This window comes from Vicugna pacos, chromosome 6 (genome assembly GCF_048564905.1).
Source record: "Vicugna pacos chromosome 6, VicPac4, whole genome shotgun sequence".
NCBI lineage: Eukaryota > Metazoa > Chordata > Mammalia > Artiodactyla > Camelidae > Vicugna > Vicugna pacos.
In genome coordinates, this window is record NC_132992.1 from 18,988,688 (window position 1) to 19,013,568 (window position 24,881).

Consider the following 24,881-nt stretch of genomic DNA (forward strand, 5'->3'; position numbering starts at 1 on the left):
GGTTTCTGGAGGTGAGAAGGGGGTTATCAAGTTGCTGTCTTAACCAGAACTGTGGTGTTCCCTATGAATCACACCACGTCACTGAATAGTATATTGGATGTGAAAAAAGGAGGTGGAATGTATTGTCCTGTGAAGTGACATCATATGTTTGTAGAGCCCTGCCAACATAATCACTTAGTCTGCTAATGGCATGCCATTCTGGATCTCTAGAGAGCTCCTGAAGTAAGAGTTATCAGAGCTGTGACCAGATGCAGTGAACCAAAAACCACAGCACATGTTCTGTTGAAGGAGGTGTTGTACCTCTCCCAGGTGTTGCCAGTTTTCATGATAACTACTGTTTGCCGAATACCTCATCATTGCTTGTTTCTGTAGTCGTCAAATTGCATCCACTTTTTTTTCACTCTCCATAACACTTATTATGGTTCCTGTTTTTCACATAGGGAGGGCAGGCTTGAAAACAAGTCATTTAACCCAGTTACACAGTTTGGAAGTGGTACAACTAAAATTTGAATGAAGAAGTTTCTGGCTCTTAACTCCATGCTATTTCTATAGGGTAATGTGATAAAATACATAAACTATTAATAATCTAGGCAAAGATCTCACTCTAAATAAGTTTATGCCCGTTGTTCTTGATATGACTAAGAAAATTACAAATACACGAACTCATACCCTGAGAAAAGACAAAAGCAGGACAGTAAATGAAGAAAATAAAGGGCGAAGTTCAAATCATTGAATATAGACTCATCAGTCTAGATATCTGGAAACTGAGTGTCCCAGAGGGGGCAAGGTCAAGTAGACACTTCATAAATATTGAGTGATGGTGACACAAGGAATTTTTATACTCTGGGAAAGTTTTGAAGTCACAGTCTGTAGTAGGTGACTTTTATGTCAAATCTTTAGACAGAATAAATAAATTAGGCTTCTGACTAAAGGTTACCAAGGATAGAACTAGTAGAAATAGTAGGCAACAACAAGAACAGCAAAAAAGCTAGAGAAGTGTTTTGTATTCTTGGATATCCAGCTAAATACTATAATTAAATAAGTCCTGTTTTATTAACTTTTTAGGTTTCGAGACAGAGAATCTTAGTAGTAGTGTTCATGAAAATGTCTGCAGCTTAAGGTTTATGAACACTGACATTCTGAAGTGAAGACAAAGATACTTCATTAATTTTGAAAGATTTTCAAAACTAGATTACAATGTTTTCATTTGATTTAAAAACAGTGGGACTTGGACATATAAAATAATTAATAAGAATATTTTATAAAACAAACTAATAAAACATAAGACAAAGAACTAATTTAAGTTACATGAAACTAGATTTAATGATTAAGCAACACAGAAACTAGATTTCTCCAGAGATATAAATGAGATACCTGTAATAATATCTTCCAAAACTTTGAATATTGCCATGAATTGGTCAAACAGGAACTGAAGTTAGTAATGATATTAGTTGAAAACTATTTAAATTGTGCTCCATAACAATTGATCAGTTCCGATTTGGCATTTTTGGCTTTTGAGGGGGAAAAGGTAGCTAGGTGTATTCTAACAATTGGTGCCATGGTAATTACCTAATACAATAATACATGGTACATTTCCAATCTAATTTCAAACCATTTTTGAAGATTATTTTATTTAGTCTCACAGTAATCCTGTATATTTATTTTCCATTTTATAGATGAGGAAACTGTAGTTCAGAAAAAAACTAACATGCTATAACTCAAAAAGTGAAATCAAATTTGCCTCTTTTAATTCCCAGCCCCATATTCCTTCCATTTCACTGCAGTATTTTCCAGTCACTGCTTCTGTCTATTATGAATAATACTGTTTTAAACATTTGTGTACATGTCTTTGAATACTTATGTTATCAGATTTCTTGGATATATACCTAGAAGTGGAAATGCTGAGTTGTACAATATTTTTCTGAGACTGCATCCAATATTGTATATTTTATGAGGTCTTTCCTTTCTGTCTCATGAAAACATGAACTGTTCTTCATCCATACGAACTCCATATACTGTTTTGAACCTTTGCCTTTCAGTGGTTCTCGTGAAGGTCTTTGGGTAATTTCTTCCCAATATATGCACAAATCTATACTTAGCCAAAGACACGAGGGGACCATCTGCAGATGTTCAGTGCTGTCTGTCTGTGCTCTTGTTCCTCTAGTACATTTCCTCATGAACTTGAACAAGTTGGCATGACTTCTGATCTCCTCCTCTCTACTCAGCAAGGATACTGAGCTTTTTAGGCGTGCCTCCGCTCTGTACTTCCTACAGAAATCTGCATCCAGACTGTAAGCTGGGGGAAATACAGGAGTCACCTTATTTATATGTACTTCTTCTATTAGAAGTCATAATCTGCTGCCTGCTACTCAAAGTCTGAAAACTGTTGTTTTATATATTATTTTACTGGCTTTCTAATTTTTTGAAGTGGAAGGGTAAATTTAGTTCCCCGTTATCACACTGTGGTAAGAAGTAGAAATCACTGAGTTCTGTCTATTTAAAGAGTAAATTTAAAGAGTAGACTGAAACTCAGAAAATGTATTCATCACTCATCACTACTCTACCCAAAGACATATCTATCAGCAGAGGACCCAGCCATTTTGGTGTAACATGTTTGAGAACAACTTCTGTCCAGTTACTAGCTAAACATTAAGTAACACAGACATGGGAAGAACTTTTAGGAAGTCTGAACAGAAATGGGGATATTAAAGATACCTCCTTAACTTTATCTATATATTTAATTCCTATTCAAAAATCCCACAGGTTTTTTTTTTAATAGACATAGACAACCTTATCCTAAAAGTCATGTGAAAAGGTACAGATTTTAGAATTGCTAATGCAGTCTTCATAAGGAAGAATGAAATAAGAAAAATCACATTTCTCTATATTAATGACTAACTATGTAGCTACAGTAATCAAGGGTGTGGTATTGGCAGAGAGACAGACACATTGATCAAAAACAGAGCTGAACAGAGAGCCCAGAAACAGATCTAAAGAAATAAACCCCACTGATTTTTGACAGAGGTGAAAAAGCAATTCAATGGAGCAAGGATAGACTTTTCAACAAATGATGTTGGAACACTGGACATCAGTAGCATCCCCTCTACTACCAAGAAGGAAAGAAAGAATGAAAGAGAGGAAGAGAGAAGAAAGGAAGGAAGGAAGAAAGAAAGGAAGGAAGGAAGGAAGTAGGGAGGGAGGAAGGAAGAAGGAAGGAAGGAAAGAAAAGAAAAAGAAAGAAAAAGGAAGGAAGGAAAGAAGGAGGGAAGAAAGAAAGAAGGAAGGAAAGAAGGAAAGAAAGAACCTAAACCAAACCTAACAGCTTATACCAAAATTAATTCAAAATGGACTATAGACAAATGTAAAACTATAAAACTTTTAGGAAAAAAAAAGACAGGGAGCAAAAACTCTTCAGGTCTAGTTTAGGCAAATAATTCTTAGAATTGATACCATAACCACAGTTCATAAGATTAAAAATTGATAACTTGAAACTCATCAAAATGAAAAACTTGCTCTTTGAAAGGATGTGAAGAGGAAGAAGAGACCAGTTACAAGCTGGGAGAAAATATTTGTAAACTACATATCTGGATTAAAAAGAGTAGTATCTAGAATATATAAAGAACACTAATAACTCAACAGGAATAAAACCAATAATCCAATTGGAAAATGGCCTAAAGGCATGAATAGACATTGCAGTGATGAGGGCATACTGATGGCAAATAAGCATGGAAAAAGATGTTCAACATCATTAGCCATAGGGAAATGCATATGGGAAAAGACCACAGTGAAATACTACTACACACTTACCAGAATGGATAAAATAAAAAATAATGATAACATAAGATGCCAAAGAAGTGGAGAAAATATATGACTCATACATTGCTGGTAGAAATGTAAAATGGTGTATCTACTCTGAAAAACTAGCAATTTCTAACACAGTTAACAATTGCACTCTTGAGCACTTATCCGAGAGTAATGAAAGCTTAACTTAATAGAAAAAAACTATAGTGAATGTTTGCAACAGTTTTATTTGTACGACTGAAACACGAATAGGTCCAGATATCCTCAAAAACTCAATGAATAAACTGTAGTAGATCCATACTATGGAATACTACTCAGCAATAACAAGGAATAAACTACTGATATATGCAAAATACATTGAATGATTCACCCGGGAGTAATATAGAGTGAAAAAAGCCAAACTTGAAAGGTTATACATTACATGATTCCAGTTTTATAACATATTTGAAGTGATACAGTTTTAGAAATGTTGATCAGATTAGTGGTTGTGAGGCCCTAGGGAGGATGTGGGAGTGAGAGAGAAATAGGTGTGGCATAGCTCTTGAGGTGATAAGAATGTTTTGTGTCTTGACTGTATTATCAGTGTCAATATCCTTGTAATATTATAATATAGTTTTGCAAGATGTTGCCATCAGAGGAAGGTGAGGAAAGAATACATGTGATCTTTATGGAGAAAGAAATAGAATTCACTTTACTAGTACCTACAAGTCAATAGATAAACAAACACAAAATAACAACAATAAGGTTTAGGAGTGTGTGCATTATATTAATATAAAATTAGCAAAATAAAGAGTCTAGTTTACAAGAACAATTTTGAGTCATGAAAAGGAAATACGAAGAACATGTGACCCATAATACCAGAGAAAATCAGACAACAAAAACTTTTTTAAGGTCCACATAAGTCATTGGATTTAACAGACTGACTACAAAGCAGCTATTATAAATAGGTTCAAAGAACTAAAGAGTAGTATATATAAAAAATTTAAAGGAAAATCTCACCAAATAAATAATATCAATAGAGAGGAAAATTATACAAATGAACTAAATAGAAATTCTTGAGTTGAAAAGTATCATAATGGAAATGAAAAATTCATTAGAGGGACTCAACAGAAGATATGAAATGGCAGGAAAATGAATCAGTGAACTTGAAAACAGTTCTATTGAAATTATCGAATCTAAGGAACAAAAGGAAAAAGTAAAAGAAAAATGAACAGGTCTTCAGAGACCTTTTAAAACTATCAAATACAGCTACAAGTTCCAAAGGAGAAGAAAAAAAGGGACAGAAAAATATTTGAAGAAACCATGGCTGAAAACTTCACAAATTTGATGGAAAATATTAATATTCATAATCAAGGAGTTCAACCAACTCCAAGTAGGATAAAGTCAAAGAGATGGATACCTAGATGCACCACAGTCAAACTGTCAAAACCCAAAGCTAAAAATAGAATCTTGAAAACAGCAAGAGAAAAATGACTCATCATGACTATACCAGTATTTCTCAATAAAACTAGCAGCTGAATTCTCATCAGAAACCATGGAGGACAGAAGTCAGTAAGATGATATATTTAAAGTAACAGAATAAAAAGACTTTCAGCCAAGAATTTTTTATCTATCAAAATTATTAATCAGAAACAAAGTTGAAATTAAGATATCCCCAGATAAACAAAAGCAAAAACAGAAGATAATTTGTCACTAGCAGACCTGCCCTACAAGAACTCATAGAGTCTTTCTGGCTGAAATAAAGAGCAGTCGACCAGAACTCTAACCCACAGGAAGAAAGAAAGAGCTCTGGTAAAGTTAAACACATAGGCAAATATAAAAGAGAGTATACGTTTAATTTTTGCAACTTGTTTCTTTTTCCTATGTTGCTTAAAAGACAGCTGTTGTAAGTAATAGCTGTAAAACAGTGAGATGGGCTCATAATATGTGAGTGTAATTTGTAATAAAATTGTACAAAGAAGGAGTGAAGGAACAGAGCTCTATGGAACAAAGTTTTTGTATGCCATTGAAGTTAAATTGATACTGCTTTAAGTAAAGATAGATATTAGCTGTAATTTGCAGGGCAATCAATTAGAAAATAACTTAAAAACATATAGTAAAAGAAATTTTAAAAAATTAAAGCAGTATATTACAACATGTCTTTTTGATACAAAAGATGGCAGTAATAGATGAATTAAAGATCAGAAAAGACATAAGGCAAACAGAAAACAAAGAGCAAAATGACAGATAAAAATCTTACCTTATTAGTAATTACATTAATAAAAGTAGACTGAATTCTCTGATCAAAATAAGGGGTTGGCAGAATGGATTAAGTTAAAGTCTATGATTAAACTATATGTTATCTACAAGAGAACACTTTAGATTCAAAGACACAAATAGGTTGAACGTAAAAGGAAGAAAAAAGTACCATGAAAACAGTACTCAAAGAGAGTTGGAGTGGCTGTACTAATATCTAACAACACAGACTCTAAGAAAAAAATGTTTACTAGGAAAAAAAAAAAAGAATTTATAGCAGTAAAATGGTCAAACCGTTAGATGTGTCTAACAATTACACATATACACAACTGACAACAGAGCCCCAAATACAGGAAGCAAATCCGGCATTTTTGAATGATCCAAAAATAATATTAAGAAAGCAATTGTATTTATATTGTCAAAAATAATGAATATTAGGAATAAATTGAACAATAAATTACTGTAAGACTTACACTGAAAATTATGAAATATTATTGAAAGAAATTAAAGAGGAACTAAATAATTGGAAAGGAGAAGCCACAGCATGGTTGAAAGAGTAAACATTTTAGGGTGGTATTACTCTCCAAATTGATTTAGAAAGTTATCACAGTCCCTATAAAAAAGCCAACTGCCTTTTTTATGCAGAAATGGACAAATGGATCCTAAATTCATACAGAAATTCAAGAAATCCTGAGTAGTCAAAACAATCTTGGAAAAGAAGAACAAAGGTTGAAGTCTCACATTTCCCAATTTCAAAACTTCAAACAAAACTACGATAATCAAGATAGTATTAGCTAACAGATATAAATATAGATCATTGGAATGGAATTGAAAATCCAGAAATGAACCCTTACATTATGGTCAATTGATTTTGACAAAGTTACCCAGACAATTCAGTGGGGAAAGAACAGTATTTTCAACAAATGGTGCCAAGAAAAAATATATATACAATAAAAGAATGAAATTGGTCCCTTATGGCAAGTCAATATACAATAGTTAACTCAAAGCACATTAGAGAATTAATTTGAGAGCTTAAACTGTAAAACTCTTCAAAGAAGACATAGGAGTAAATCTTCATGGCCTTAGATTATAGAATAATTTCTTAGATATGACACCAAAAGCTCATTCAACACATAGAAAAATAAATAAATTGGAATAATCAAAATTTAAAAAATACTTTTATAAAAGATACCATCAAGAAAGTGAAAAGACAGTCCACAAAATGGGAGAGTATTTGCAAATCCTATGTGTGATAAAGGACGTATAACCAGATTCAAAAAACACCAGTAAACAACAAAACAGCATACAGCCTAATTAGTAATTAGGCAAATGATTGAAATAGATATTTCTCCAAAGAAGATAAACAAATGGCACATGAAATGATGTTCATCATTAGTCTTTATGGAAATGCAAACAAAACTGTAAGATACACTCTATATTCCATAGCATGGTTACAATAAAAAAGATGGATAATAATAGATACGGTGAGAATATAGAGAAATACAAACATTCTTACATTGTTGATGGGAATGTGAAATGATATATCTACTTTTGAAAATAATTTGGCAGTTTTTCAAAATGTTAAACATGGATTTACCATATGACCAAGCAATTCCACACTTAGGTATGTACCCAATAGATTTGAAAATCTATTTTCACATGTAAAAACTTGCACATGAATGTTTATAGCATCCTTATGTATTATAGCCAATAAGTGGAAACAACCCAAATGTCCATAAACTGGAAAATGGATAAACAACATGTGGTCAATCCATACAATGGAATATTATTTGGCTATAAAAAGAAATGAAGTAGTTACACATGCTACAGAATAGATTAGTCTTAAAAATATACTAAATGAAATCAAACACAAAATTCCACAGATTTTGTGATTCCATTTATATAAAATGTTTAGAACAAGAAAAATCATATAAACAGAAGGTAGATTATTGATTGCCAGGGGCTGTGGATAAGGGTATGGGGTTTCCTCTTGCGATGATGAAATTGTTTTGGAATTAGTGTTGATTGCTATACAGCTTTGTAAATACACTATAACCACTGAGTTGTACACTTTTTTAAAAGGGTGAGGAATATATATGTGAATTATATTTCAATAAGGCCTTTTTTAAAAAGTGGATAGATTAAACAGTCTAATCAAAACACAGGAGTTTGCCACACTGGATTGAAAACAAGATCCAACCATGCACTGTCTACAGGAGACACATGTTATATACAAAATGTACAAATAGGTTAAAAAGTAAAGGGATAAAAAACATATATCATGTAATTGTAACCTACTTCATAGGACTACTTCATAGTCCTGAAAGTGAGGACTAATGGGGAATATAGAGGTGAGATTACATGGTTAACTGAGAGCTCTGTAGTCATAGACGTAATGCTTATGCATTGCTTAGTGAGAATACAAAACAATTCCTAGCTGTTTGAAAAATACTTGAAAATTATGAACACAGTGACAGACAAGATATATGTTTGTAATTCCCAAAGTGGCACATTTGAGAAGCCTGCTTATAAATGTTCTATAAGGGGAAGCCTCATCTTCTAACCACTCTGTTATTCTCAGTTGGGTTGTCTTTGGGTCAATCCTTCATCTGACTTTTCCCACATAAAATGTATAATAAAATCATTTGGAAAGCATTTCATGAAAGTGTCATGTGGATTATAACTCTCCCTGAGCCTGTATCAGCAGGAGAGATTCATTTGAAATATTGACTGCCAGCTTTTCTCTATATCCATACTGAGTGTCTTATTGTGTTTATGAAATTCTTGATAAGAAGCTTTAAGATAAAGTGAATAAACTGGCAAAGAAATCCTGGGAATCTGAGTGGAATGAGCCAGTTGTACTCCCTTAAGTCACATTTGCTTGAAAATACCTAGGCAAGGCAGAAGACACGTAATATACTGCCCTTCACTTACTAACCTTATGTTCTTGACCCATGGTTGGTAGACTTATGGACAGGCAAAGCAAAAAGGAAAGGCTAAGTAATAAAAGGAGACTGCTGTTTTTAGGTTTCAGCATGTAATCCTACTTCAGACATTGTGTTGTTGATCAGATTTCCTAGATCTAAATCTTGTATGACCTTGAGCTAGTGTCTGACTCTTCAAACCTCATCGGTGTAATAGAGATGATAATAAAATTACCTTATAGGATTGTGGGAGGTTGACATGATCTAATCACATGTGATATAACACATGGCCTGCCTCATAGTGAATTCTTTTAAATATCAGATATTGTTGTTGCTGTTACTGTGTTACTACTATTATTCTAGATCCATAATCCCTGAATTAAAATTCTGATATCCAAACAACTGAAGATCAAAATCTTTTCAACAAATTTTGCACAAACTCGTTTGGTAGCAAAGTGTGACCTGAGGTATGTGATATTATTTATAGATTTTTTTAAACTCTCATTTGATGTGTACATTCATCTTGTTTGGCTTATGTTTTTGATTATGGGATGCTTCCCCAGACTTCACTGGGAGTGTTCAGTAATATGTACCATATCAACTTTCTAAAATTTGAAAAATTCTGAATTTGGAAATCCATTTATCTTAAAGAGTTTTAGATAAGGAATGGTTGATCTGTGTCTTCGTTATTATTACCATCACAGAAGATCACGAAGTTAATGATATTTTCTTTGTACATAGTAGGGAGAAATTAGAAATTCTCCTGGGAAATGGTGCCACCAATAAGTGAGAAGTGAACAGCCAACACTGCAGTTAATTACAGTCCTTGCCTCATATTGGTACCTTCTGACTCAAATGTCTAGAAAAGGATTAAAGATAAAACAGAGTTAAAATCTAAAAAAGAAGAGAGCGAGAGAACTTAAAATGGTTACTCACACTTTATTGCATTCTTTGAAAATGAGGTATTATTTTGCAAGTATGTAGCCGAATTAGTATTTTTCCTATTCAGCTAATGATGGAACATACTGAAGAGCAGAGCTGAACAGAAAATCAGTAATGTGGACTGACAGAAGAAGAAGTACTCCGCAAAATTATCCCTGATTGGGAATCACTGCCTAGGAACTTAAGGAAAATAGTCCAGGCAAAAGAAACTCAGTGATACACACCCAGTGCTGTACTGAAAGAAGACGCAGTGATCTCTTTTGCCTATTTTCAAGTTTTGGATAAATTTTGATAGTCTCTAACTCTGTAAAACAATTCTACTTGCCCCTTTGATGCAGGAAAGCAGGTATGGGGTGTGAGGAAGGCCGTGTCCCAGGCTTCAGTTAAGCCCCTGGGATGTGCCCCACCAAATGTGGGTCCTTGGCTTCACGCAGGAAAAGAACTCAAGAGTGAGCCACAGTTGAGTAAAGTTAGATTTATTCAGAAAGATGCATTGAAAGGCAAGAGAAAGGCCATGAGGTGTTGGGTTGGGTGCTCAGATTAAAAGTAGGTACAGATTCCATAGACAGAGTGCGGGCTGTCTCCAAATGGAGAGAGAGAGAGGCAGCCATAAGGCGCTATGTTGCCTGTTTTTATGGGTTTGGTGGCTTCACATGCTAATAAGTGGAAGGACCAGTCTAAGTAGCTAGGGGAAGGGGCTGGGATTCCCAGGAAGTTGGCCACTTCCCACTCTGACCTTTTGTGGCTAGCCTTGGGACTGCCGTGGTGCCTGTGGGCATGTTATTTACCATGCTGATATGTTACAATGGGCGTATAATGAAGCTCAAGATCTGCTAGAAGTTAAATCTCCCATCATCTTGAGCCTCAAGGCCTACTGGGGGGTTGAATCTTCCACCATTTTGATATTAAATATGCCAGTATATGGAGGCATTTTTGATTGTCACAACTCGGGGGAGGAGGCTAGGAATGCCCTAAACATGTGCAGTGTGTAGGCCAGCCCCCCACAATAACATGCCAGTAGTGTCAGCCGATTTGAGAAACCCTAATCTAGGGGGAGAGGTTAGCTTAAACATTTTTGTCCAACAGGGATGGAAAAAATTTCTTACTGTTGGAAAAAATAACTCCAAATTAACAGTTTTGTGCCCTGTTGGACAACAACTTTGTGTTCAATGCTGCAGTCTTATCTTTAAAATTCTTTCTTACTTTGCCTGTAAATCTCTTATCTCCTTGAATGTATTTGGAGCTGATTTCACACTAGTTTTTCCATTACTTACAATTTTTGACATGTGTTCATTTTATATTTGCATGTTGGCTATATATTTTAACCTTTTGAAAATTATAGCTTAGTAATCAGTTGGGGTACCAGCTAAAAGAATGGGTAACTTGGGGAAACTTTATATTTGAAGTTAATCCATTCCTTGGCTTTCAGGGAAAGGGTGAAACGTCAGGCATTGCCATACTCAGTGTAGGGGTTCCATCATGCTTATGTAGCTTTAATTTTACCACGCATTTCTGGGTCTCAGAGATGCCACTGCTGATTATAGATTCCACAATTCTTTGACCCTCATTGAGCTCATCTTCCTACTCAGGTAACCACCCTACATTTTTTGCAGTAAAGATGTCTTATGCTTTCCTTCCTAACTTTAAATTGATGTTCAGCTGAGATTGTGTCTGTTTCCCATAGTCTGCTCTTCTTTCATCTCGCTATCCTGGGGGGAGGGGTAGTTTTCTGCTAAGACGTGAGATTCCTTTTGCTGTAAAAAGGATCCAGTCGTCCTGTGTATGAGCAGGTTTTGAAGTTGTCTGAGGCCTTTATCTGGGCCTCCAGGGGAAGAGTGTCAGCATACAATAGGCCTTAATTAGCACCCAATCTGCTGAACTGAGAGCTTCTGCCACCTGGAAGCTGCCTCTATTTTACATGACAAATCAACAAAAGAAACCGCAAAAATACATTTGGATATTTGAAGTAGTAGAAATAACTTGATTGTTGTACCAAAATTATTTCGAATTTTGGTACAACCTTGGTACACTTTGGCTCCACCCTTTATTAGGTGTTTGACTTTTGGTAAATTGTAGATGGTGTCTGAATCTCTGTTTCCTGCCTGTAAAACTTCTCTAGCAGAGTTGCCGTGATAATAAATGATCAAATTAGATGTGAATTATATACCGTAAAATTTCATTAATCTATGTTGGTATTTGTTAGACATAGATAATTATATTTTTATTCACTACATCTTTGATATTCATGAAGAATAGCAGACTTTCTGAAATACTGCAAACTTGGTTACACTGCAGAATATCACTTTTGCAATATACCATTACAATTAGTGTTCGAGTCATGCTAAATGTCGTTATTGAAAGTAGAATGGACTAGGTTCACTCTTTCACTAAAGATCTTATTTCCAAGTCTTGTGATTAAAATTCGTGGCTCAACAAAATTATTATGCAAAATGCAATGGACTTTCTAGTTTTTAGCAAATAGTTAAAAACACGAAAGTCATATATGCAAATTACAAACGAGTATTGCATAGCCTCCTTCATAGTGGAATAATATTCTTGTGACTGTCTTATGAGGGAGAGAAGGAAAAGGAGTAGAAGTGAGCCTTTGGAGGGTTCAGTCAGGTATGAATAAAGTGTGCTAAAAGGTAGACTGGGAGAAAGTGCAGGTGTGATTGGTAAAATAAAGTCACCTCACCCCTCAGAAAAAGAAATCTATGTCCTACTCTTTGAAACTGGTGAATGTTGCCTTACATGGAATGTAACCATAGAAGTAGAAGTTAGAATGATTCAATGAGAAAGGTTCAACCTGCTTTTGCTGGCTTTGAAGATGGAGGAAGAGAGCTGTGAACCAAGGAATGCAGGCAGCTTCTAGAAGTTGGAAAAAGGCAAGGAAACAGTTCTTCCTGAGAGCTTCCAATAGGAATGAAGCCCTGCCTTGATTTTAGCCCCTTAAGGCCCACTTTGAACTTGCTGACCTCCAGAACTATAAGATAATAATTTTGTGTTGTTTAAGCCAGCAAGTTTGTGATAATTTGTTACAGCAGTAATAGGAAGCTGATACAGCAAGGAGTCTTACTTGTTCATGAAATACATAAGGAGAACATAGATGAGGTGTATCTCCTTTTTTAATCCCTGGGAGTTGAAAGAGGAAGGGAAACCTTTTATGCAAAAATTAAAGGGAGGTCATCAAAGGAAGTGAGATCCCAGAGCACTCATATGAGCCTGGATAAAAGACACATAGGTGCACATCTCATTCATTAATGGGAATAGAGGGTGGATTTTGTTTCAGTGTTGGAATGGTGAAAGGAATTGCAGTGACTGAACTATTCATTCATTCATTCATTCATTCACTTGACATCTATTTAAGATGACTTACTATGTTTCAGGCACTGGGCAGTAGATCCAGTATTGAACATAATGGACACCATCTATTTCCTTCAAGAGCCTACTATCTTCTGAAGAAAAAAGACAAATAGCAAATAAAACACAATTAGATATATATGACACACTTCAATAATCGTATAAAGGAAAAATTAAATTGTTATAGGAAGGAATGCTTACTGAGAAGTTAATTCAGATTGGGAGAGTCAGAAGAAGCCTCCCTGAGAAAGTGGCATTTGTGTTAGAACACAGAGGATAGCCTGGCTAAGAACGATGCAAGTCTTACAGAAGGAGGAAATAGAACATGCAAAGACCTTGTGTTAGGGGGAAATTGGGACTATGGAGAATATATTGAGCAAATAAAGAATGTCTAGAAATAAGCTAGCTAGATAGTCAGAGACAAGATTACACAGGAATGTAGGGCTTTTATTCTAATACTTGTATATTCTGATTCTAGAGCACTCTAATTTCCCACATTTAAACTTTAGCTTTAAATGGCAGGATAATGAAATGGCAGAAATGGAAGGTTTTTAGTTCTCATATAGATTAAGTGCTTTAATTTCAAGTCAAAGAAAGTGAGGTACAGGAGTGTTACCTAGGTGGGCTGAAGTTGCACAAGGCAGCTCTGGGTCAAGAATGAAGTTCCCCAGACTCTCAGACACAACCCTTCCTCACACGTTCTACTGTTAACTGCTGAGACTCCAGCAGCTCCAGAAGGGACTGCTTCCAGAAGGGACAGTCTGACAAAGGGTCCATGGGCCACCCAGTTATAAACCAGCCCAGCCTCCTTGGGATGCCCGAATAGGCAGGCCTCTGGGACACAGAGCAGCTCTGTTCTCCAGGAGAGAAGAGCCCTCTTATGGAGATAAATATCAAATTTTATGCTTAAGGGAGCTCTCACAGTGCTTGTCACCACAAAGAAAGAATTTGAATTGATCAAGTTTCACTTTTATTTTTTATTCATTCTAAACTTACCAAGCTGCTCAAGGTCTTCGCAAGGTTGAAGTTTCATTGCCAAGAGAAATACTGAAGAAGAGTCTATTTAATTCTTCATAGTTGATGAATAAAAATACTTTCGTTTCAAAATAAGCTAATGTCTTACTTTTCTGGTTATATATTTCTTGAGCATCTATAGTTCACTCAGAATTTGTTGCCATTTTGTAAGCTGAGAAGTTTTTCTGTGAGTTGAGTGGCTTTTTTCCCCCATGTGAACGTAGATACAAGTAATCCTACAAATATATGTTAAAGGAGCTGTTATTGTGTCATTTAGTTGCATTATGTTGTTACCTTGTATTATAGAATTCTCTGATGTTCTTTGTCTAGATGATGAAATGTAGGCTTTCAGAGCTGAAAGAGGTGGAAGGGGAGAGAACATTTTTCTGTTAAATACCTGTTCTGAGTGACATGAAGTTTTGTTGTCTCAAAAAGAGAGCCTGAGCTAACGAACACCAAAAAAGCATCCAACCTCACCCCATCCCACCCCCAACATCATGGTCATCTAGGCCTGAATGGCCTTTGCATAATTTGTCCACCTAATTTGTCTACTATCTGTTAGAACAGCACTTATCAAAGTATGGTTTCAAGACCACTCACCTTAAAGTCATCCCCACCTGCATACCAAAGACTGAGGAACAATGCTGTAGACCTACTCATTTTCATGTACTATGAAAACAGCTGCTACATTGCTGTTCCTTGGGTTTCCACATTGGATTACAAAGACCTAGCTAAGTTTTTCATAACATTCCTATGTAGACTTATATAATTGAGCATTTGAGGTTAGACTGTCAAAAAAAAGAGAAAGACTTTGGATGCATTGGATAAAGAAGGATGCAGTGATGCCAGTTGTAGGTCTGCCAACAACCCTTGTCCCCAAAGCAGGACACATTCACAGTCTAGGTTTCCTTCTTCGAAATCCTATGGTTCTTGATGAGTGTGAAGATTGTGTCTTCTGGAGGATGATATCAATGTTATTTATTGGATGAAACAAAGAACTGAGCCAGGATCAAGTATGTCTCCAAACTAGCAAGATACCCACTTAGGTTACACTAGGTTCTAACTACAATTTAGTCCCCCTTCTTTAAGGACATTAGAAGAAGAGGGTATAGTCCTTACTATCCCATCCCATCAAGGTTTTATGTAAGAGAGAAGGCTGTCTTTTCATTGGCTTAATTACTCTGCATATCTGTTCATTAGAATCAGGGGTCTAATTCTTGTAGGCTCAGTTGTTTAATTTAATTTAATAAATCTGAGTCTATTAGTGATAATACACTGAAATATTGTGTGTTCTTTAATACAAAATAAGAAAGGTTATTACTTTTTTCACTATAATCATAATATTTGCTATTAATAAATAAACTGGTACTTGAGTTCCTTTACTTAAACCCCAAGGAAAAGAAATCATAACCAGAAACTAAAAAATTTCCTCTACAATTACATGTACTAAATGGTCACATTTGCATTACAGTAAAATAATAATTTACTTAATATTGTCTGCAGGTAATAAAATCAAAATCATTGTCTGCAAATCATAAAATCAAAATATATTGATTGTTGCCATCAGAAAGGTTAAGTGACTTACCTAAGGTCACACAGCTATGAAGAAGTGGAGTTGAGATTTGAACCTAAGTGGTCCAGTTCTAGAGTCTTAATCCTAAACACTACAAGTCTCCTCCACACAGGGCAAATGAGCACATGTAGGATAAAGGCCAGTAACTGTGAAGGAGTTCCTTTATTGATAACTTTCTGTCTGGCCTCAAGCAACATTCTAACATGACCTATGAGATCCCGCCCTCACACCCCCACCCCACCATGTCCATGCCCTGTATAATGTCCTCCATTTGAATGTGGTTGAGACCCATAAAATCTGATGGAATATCACTTCTGTGATTAGATTACTAACCAGCTGGCTCTGAGTTCATCAAAAGGGAGCTCATCCTGGGTGGGCCTGACATAATGAAGTGAGCTCTTTAAAAGAAGGAGAAGTGTCAGAAAGTTTCTCTCTAGCTAACTAGAAGACAGAGTAGAAATGGCATTATAGCTCCTAGGTAGAGCCAATAGCCATTTAGCTTGGGAGAGGACCCTGAGCCATCATCTGGGGGTCAGCCACCAACACTTTGATTGCAGCCTTGTGATGCTCTGAGCAGTGGACCCAGTTAACTCATCCTTAATTACGGTAATTTGTCATGTGCAATAGGAAATCAATACAGGCTATTGCTGTCTTATTTCTTTGGTATGTCATTCTGGCTCTGTCCCAATGTCCTTATCTGCAGTCACTCATGACCCAAATCATCCAGTGAGGATCCCTTCAGATCCTGAATCTACAGCAAATCTGTGTAAACAAATCATTTCCCATTGTCTATATCTTCTGACTTTTTCTTACGGCATCTGGTTACCACTGCTCAATGTATGTCTTGTGAGATAATTACGTTTTCTATGTCCTTTAGTCTCTCTCCACATCTTACTGGTTGTGTAAATAAGAGACTTTCTAAAATTGGTTGTTGACCAACTATTGGTTGTTGATTAATATTAAACTTTGTGATCACAGGCTTCATCTGTATTTTTTTCCTACCGAATCTCTAGCATGTAACACTGTACCTAGCACATAGTAGATACTTAAAAAGTATGTATCAAATGTATGAATATAAATATTACTTTACAGAGAAACACATGCAGAGTCTAAGCTCATTTATTATTTTTTTCAAGCCGCTGATGTATTCAGCAGCTAAGTCATGGTCATTCCATTGCTTTTGTGAGTCTCTCTGTCCTCACAGTGTCAGACGCAGTTGTATCTACACTAGTGCTTAGACAGTGTTGCTGAAAGTCCCAGGAATAGAAACCATCTAGGCAAGAACCAGATTCATTTACGTGCATCCTTGACTGGGGCTTCAGAACTAGCTGACTTAGCATGTGGGTTTTGTTTTCAGACATTTGTTTCCCTTTACCTCTTCTAAGCACAAATCAGATGAAATGAGTGTGTTGCTGTCAATCTGTGAAAAATCAAATGAAGTGAAGTAGCTGTTTTGCACTGAGCAGCACAGTTCTCACTGTGCCTATGTCAGCAACCCAGGCCACAATGGGCCTCCAGGGAATCTCAGGGGTCAGCAGAACACACTGCACATAGCAGGATTTACTACTGATGCTCAGCCCTGGCTGGTGTTACAGCGTCCTCCACACAGTCTGCTGCGTAGTTAACACACACTTTCACCCTCTCAACAGCTCAGCCTGGCACAACGTACAGCATGCGATATACCATTGATGTGTAAAAAGAAAAACATCACAAGCATGCATTGGGGGAACAGAAAAGGGAACTAACAATTCCAGGGCACTGAATATTTGCCAAGTATTGTACCAGGCGCTCTATAAACATTAGATCATTTGATGCTCACTTTAACCTACCAGAAAAAAGAACGTGTTATTCCTACCATACAGATAATGAATCAGAGACCTGTGAAGGTCCAAACAACAAATTTTATAAGTAGCAGGGTTGTGAGCCGAGGTTTGTTCAAATCTCAGGCCAATGCTTGTTTTATGGTTTCTAGTTTGTCAAAATACATCCAGGAACCAGGATCTGTGTCTGAGCTGGGTGGCTGAGATGCTGTCTCACGATCTAGGTCTTGGTCAGGCCCAAGGAAGTGGTGTATTGTCTGAAATTCTCTGAATAAGAGCTTTTTCTAAGTGCTTGGAATCCACCAGCTGCACCTTTCCCAAAGGCATGTCCCTGCTTGTGAGTAATGAGGTCAATGTCTGCCTCATTCTTAGCCTACCCAAATTCTACACATTCTCTAAGGCTGAGCTTAAATGCCCCTTTTATGTAAGGACATATCCCTTCCTTTTTTGATGCTTTAGAGAATGATAATTACTTCACTTTTATTTGTCATTTATTTTTGTTTTTTGCTTATTCAAATAGAAAATTATTTTATTGTATATTTTTCTAAACATGGAGAATATAGGAAAATGTGGGGGGAAAAAAACCTTCAATCTCTGGAACAAAGAGACATGCCTAGAAACAATTGTACATTGTGTTAAAGTGTTACATAGAAGTAGCTATAGACTGTACTGAAAAGAGTGTCCTGCAGCTGCTGTCTCTGAGGGTGAGATGAGGGATAGTCAGGATCTTTTAATTGTGTTTTGATGGTTAAATAGGTTTTTCACTAGGCAGATACAGGTGTAAGAAAGCATCCTGGGAAGAAATCAGAGCATATGCACATACTTAGAGGTGTGTGAAAGAGTATGTTTTGGATCCTGCAGATAATACCATATGACTGAAGTACAATGCATGCTGGGACTTGTAGGCAGAGTAAACATGGAAGAATATTCCAGAGACAGATCTTCAAGAGATTTGTAAACAAGTTAAAATGATTGGACTTTTTTTTCCCTCTAAAGATGAAGCAAAGATCTGGCTTACTCTTAAGCAGATGAATGATTGATTATGTTCATATTTAGAAGGATCATGTTGGAAGCAGTAGGGAGAAAATATTAAAGCAGAAAGGGTAGGGAGAGAGTTAGTTTGGGTATTTACTGTTGATTACCAAAAAAGTTTTTAATAACCTCAGTGACAATAGTAATCAAGAGTCAAGGAGAAATTTAAAAAATATTTGAGTAACTGATACCAGAGCTAATCGTTAATGAAATAAGGGAAGGAGGAAAGGGAGAAAATGAAGAGGACTTTAAGCGTTCTAAATTTAGGAAGCCAAAATAGGAAACAGTTAAGGAGGAGGGTGGATTGTGGGGAAAATGATTTCATTTATTTTTGTCTGTACTTTAAAATTCCATTTATATAATGTACAAAAACAAACACAGATAGTCTATGGTCATAATAGAATATTAGTTACCCTTGGGAAGAGCATGGTTGGTGACTGGAGCAGAGCACAGTGAAGGTCTCTGGGGCTCTGGTGACATATTTCTCAATCTGGGTGGTGGTTACATGGCTCAGCTCATCTGATAAAAATTTGTTGAGCTATACACTTTGAATTTGCATACTTGTCTGTTTATATGATATATTTCTGTAATGTATTTACTTAAAATAATTTTAAAAATAAGTTCAATGAATAATTTTAAGAGCAATGTAAATATAGCTGAAGAGGGAATCCATTTAATGGACAAATTTGAAGAAATTCTGTTGAATGCAGGACAAATGCTCCACTTTGCACTTCATAGTAAGCTTTCTCAGTTCTTTTGCCTTCCCCCTTTCACTGGCTTCTTCTAGTTTCTTACTTTTTGGTGCTTTCTAGTAGTCTATCAATGCCTTTTTTAATCAAAAATGTTATTTTGAATCTACTCATAAAAGCAACTTTTCAAAGAAGTAAATTTTTTCCTGAGGTGTATGAAGTTGGTAAAACTACAAATTAAATGGTATCTGTTTAGTATCAAACATGATTGAAATATTTGAAATGCCTTTAAAAGCATTTCCTAATAATAAAGTTTTCACTTTATGATTTTGAAAACATGATTTCTCCCAAAGATAACCCGATAAATTGATTCTATGTAGAATTTCTGACAGGAAATTAGAGAAAATCATACAAATTTTGTCTTATCAAAGTAGAGAAAATTAAGTCTTTTAGAATATGGTTAATGCAAAGTTTGATTAAATAGTTTATAAGAAAGGGTATAGTTACACTATGCAATTTAATTTTTAAGAACAGTTTTCTCATTCTAGGAACTAAAATAGTTCCTTTTTACTTTGCTCTTCTAACTTACACAGTACTACCCTAAACAGATATGATTAAAATTTTTGTTACATTTTAAATTGTGAGATGATTATAGATTCACATGTGGTTGTAAGAAATAATTCAGAGAGGTCCCACATATCTTTTACATATTTGACGCAACAGTTACATCTTGCAAAACTACAATGTCACAACCAGGATATTGATGTTGATACAATCACAATATAGAATGTTTCTATTCGCACAAAGATTTCTCATCTGACCATTTTCTTAAGCCACACCCACTTCCCTCTTCCCACCTCACCCAGCTCCCAACCTCTGGGAGCTACTACTATGTTCTCCACATCTAAAATGTTGTCATTTCAAGAATGTTATGTAAACAGTCATACAGTATGTAACCTTTTTGGATTGCCATTTTTCAATCAGCATAATTAATTTCCTGGAAATTTGCCCAAGTCGTTGCATACGTCAATAGTTCATTCTTTTTTATTGCTAACTATTATTCTATGGTAAGTATGTACCAGTTTCTTTACCCACTCACTTGTTAAAGGTCGTCTGGGTTGTTTTCAGCTTTAGGCTATTATGAGTGAAGCTGCTATGAACATCCATATACTAGTTTTTGTGTAAACATGATTTTTCATTTTTCTGAGATAAATGCCCAAGAGTGCAATCTGGGTCATATGATAGTTCCATGTTTTAAAAAACTGTCAAACCATTTCCCAGAGTGGATTTGCTATTTTACATTCCCACCAGCAATGTGTGAATGAGCCAGTTTCTCTACATCCTCACCAGCATTTAATTTTTACTTCAGCCATTCTGATAGGTGTATAGTGATTGCTTGTGTTTTTAACGTGCATTTATCTAATGGCTAATGATATTGAACATATTTTTAGTGTAGATTATTTGCCATCAATTACATTGTGAAACTTTGGAAACACGGTGCTAATGGACCTTTGGGTCTGGGATGTAGAGAAGGCAATTGTAAATAGCATTCCTAATACCAGGAGAATAGAGTTGGCTATAGATACAAATTTGGATGTAGTGGACCAACAGAGAGCTAGTGGTGGATGGGACAAGGTAATTTAAAGAGAAAGGGTCAGTGTACGCATAAAGTTGGGTAAGAAAAAGAAAAAGATCTTTTATAAAAACAGCATTTAAGGGCAAGGAGATTCATAAACCATCAAGAAGCATAGCAGGGTTGGAGTGAGCTGTCATGGAAACAGTAAACAGGTAATGCTTTTTAAAGCTTCCAAATCCTGAAACTTCAAAAGTTATGGAAACCTAGTTGCAGGGAGGAGGGGAAAGTAGTTTGTGAGAAAGAGCATGTGATATTGGGGTCACAAACAAGTAAAACTAATTCTAACTGAGGTAAGCTTGAGAAACACAGAAAAGGCGACAGTCTGGATCCAAAGCCAAAGGGAGGACGTGCCCAGATAAAGAGGAGGTGCCTTCCTCTTTAAGTCAGTCTACATACATTTCCTGAACAGATTTTTTTTTCATTTTTAAGAGTTTCATATTTGGAAATAGTTCATTAGGTGAAGCATCTTATAAATCTTGGGCCCTTGCAAGGAAAGATTAAGGAAAGTCTAGGAGATGAACCAATATATATATACTATTTTTTATTCTTCTAGATAAGAGTGGCCAGAGGGAGCCACTGGGCTAGAATAATAAAAATGCTCTGTTTACAATCCACCTCAGAGGGTGCTATGGACGCCAGTAACCTATTCCTGACAATAAACACTGGCGAAGGAGCCCCAGCTTCCATGAGAAGCAGTCCATGTTTGGTTAGTTAATCATAATTAATCAGTGTCTCTCCTTCCTGTTCACTTTGTTTCTCCCTCAGGGGTGGAAAATCTAGCATTATTGATTAGTTTCTTTTTGATACAGGGAGAGAGAGAGAGAGACATATAAAATTATAGGAAATGGTTAGGGCTAGATTATGAGCCTCAGGGATTGGTCTGTAATAACAAAGAAGAAGTTAGTAAAAGAAAGATGACAATGAAAAGTCTATCTATATGTGGATTTGAACTGCTTAAATAATGCCAGCAATCACCTCTGGACTCCTTGTTATGTTAGAGAAACAAACCACTATTTGCTTAAAACACCATTAGCCTGGTATTCTATTACTTGCAAAGAATATTTGAAAGGATTCCCAATTTATACAGACACTGTGGACCAATGACAGAGGAAAATCACCAACTCACTTTTCTCTCTGCCTCATCTTCCAAATCTTAACTTAGCTTTGGGAATAGAACACCATGGGGAGTCAGCGAGGGCACCCGTAGCTGACCTCATGCTCGAGGAGACAAGAGAAGTCCTCATGTGTCCTGAGGGAGGATGTTTGGGAAAGATCCTTTGCCTCCAGAGTTTTCCCTCATCCAGATGCTATAAGTCTGAATTCATTTTTTGTTTGTATTTCCTCCATTTGTTCCTTTTGAAAATTCCAGTGATTCTAGGACAAAACATATTAAACACAGGCACATAAATGTTAGTGGATTATGGGATATTTCCTCATGAAATGAGAGAACCTCATAGTTTAAGAACTCTAGAATTTTGGGATTGTGGGAAGACAGAGCAAAAAGATAAAAAATAGCCAGCAAGGGCAAGTGAGGACCTGTATATTAAATTCACTTTGCTGTGCCCCTTCTTATGAATAAATTCAACCCTGGTTGGCTCTGTTTACCAGCTATATGCTATGATATTGTTGGAATGTCTAGGACCCCAAAGTGTCAATATGACCACCTGGATAGTCTCTCATCATAAGATGACAAATTTAAAACACATCTCAATAACCTTCTTCCTCCTCCTACCTACTAACCAGTCCAGCTTTGCCCACTACATCCCAGGACTTCTATGCTAAGCAGGACCTGCTAAGCAGGGCCCTGTGCTTGACACAGGCTCTGGCATGAGGTGCAACCTGTACATTCCACCAGGGATACACCCAGGATTTCAAGAGGTACAGATCATTTGCTTATTTTATTGGTTATCAGTTTGGGGCAGAACTCAAGATAATCTTTCCAGCGCTCTTAATCCCCCAACAAATACAGTGTCTTTGACCAAGAACATAACACAATGAACTCCTTTCCCTGATATTTTGAAAGGAATTATACTTAGTTATGAAAGATGGGTATAGATCAAAAATGAAAAGAATGTGTGATGTAGAGGGTATTTCTTTGTCATAGTAAAGTATTTGCCTCATGCAGCTTCAGAGTTTATCCCAATATAGAAATGATTAAAATAACTATTAATGTGCTACTTACTTGTCTCAACATACATTTTCTTAACCAAAAAATATGGCTTTTTCAGGTCCTTAGACTTCCAGTTGTTGGGTAATGGCTGTATTCCCAAGCAAATAACAAGCTTCTAAGAAATTATCCTAATCTACAAATACCTTTGCTCCAAACTGCTCACAGTGAGTGGTAAAGTGAATCAGAACCAGATTCTTTGTCCTCAAGCTATAACAGAAGCAGATAACAAACATGAAACACTGAGCTTTTCTGAAGTTAATTTCAAAGACACTTACACCTGGAGAAAACCTGATGGTGTTTAGTTGGTAGAAACAAACACATATGCTGTACATGTGGGGTATTTGAGGGAAGGCTGTTTTGTATGACTCTAAACATCCTTTATCAGATCAAAGAAAAGTGAAACCCTACTCTAGATTTGGGCAAAGCAAGGTTTCTTATCACCTTTTCTTTTTCTATTTTCTATTTTACACTTATGCAGCCCAAGCTGTTAAAAAAGAAAATGAAATTAGCTCACCAATGGCTTAATTACATCCTCTACGATAGGCATCAATACTATTGGCAGCCCTCACAGGAATATTCTCTTGACAAATCAAGTTATTGTCTGAGGCATGAAGTGTTAGATTATGATCGAGCCAGCGTGACACTGTGATTCATGGCTACTCTGTTACTGAGGGGAAGTGGGATTTCTGTTCATAATGACTTTGAATTTTTTCTTGGTGAAACCAGTGAATCCTTTTGTTCAACTTCAGAAGTTCATCTTCGGTATCTTAGAACAGAATTGCTTTACAGACTCAAACATGTGAAAACACAGAGGGGTATTAAATAATGATGCAAGAGAGCTTGTCCTTTTGCAGCAAACCCTGTGGAATTCTAAGAAAGGCCTAAACTGAACTGAGCAATCCAAATATGTGATAAAGGTTGAATCTTTCCATTGTAGAATTTAACATTTCAATGGATATGTTTTTAGCATTCTACTTTTCATATCATTGTTATTAGCCCACAGTTGAACTCCTTTGTTGATATGAGTAGCATTCATTTTATTAGAGAAAATTCTCACCTTAGCAGATTTTCACAAACCTTTGGTTATATAAATGCTCATGTTTTTCCAGTATGATTTTTAAGTATGTTTAGTTACTTCATATAAAATAATTTTATTTTAAAAGGTATTTGTTATAAAAATATTTTTAAATAACAGGAAACCACAAAGGCTTAAATTCTAAAAATTACTTTCTTACCACTAGGAGATACATTTTTGATCATTTCTTTATATGTATTTTTTTCAGTTTTTTGATATGTATAGAATTTTTTTTTAACAGAGCAGCCTTATAACTCTATATATTGTTTTGTATCTCAATTTTTTATTTAATGATGTGGTCTGAGCATTTTTCCATTAGCAGTCAATCTTGTTAATGAAAATGCTATTTTAACTGAATGTTTATGTATAGAAACTGCAGCTGGATAGCTGTGCAAAGTTAAATATTTTAAAATAAATTCAGAAATAATTTATAGATTGCTAGGTTTATGGTTTCAAAATTGTGATTAGAACATTTCACACCCTCACTTTGTTGTACATCACAGACACATATACTAATGCCCCTGGCCCTGAGTACCCCATTTTCCCCCCATGATTTCTTAGTATGTAGGTTAGCAGACTGAGGAGATACAGGACAAGAGGTAAGAATAGG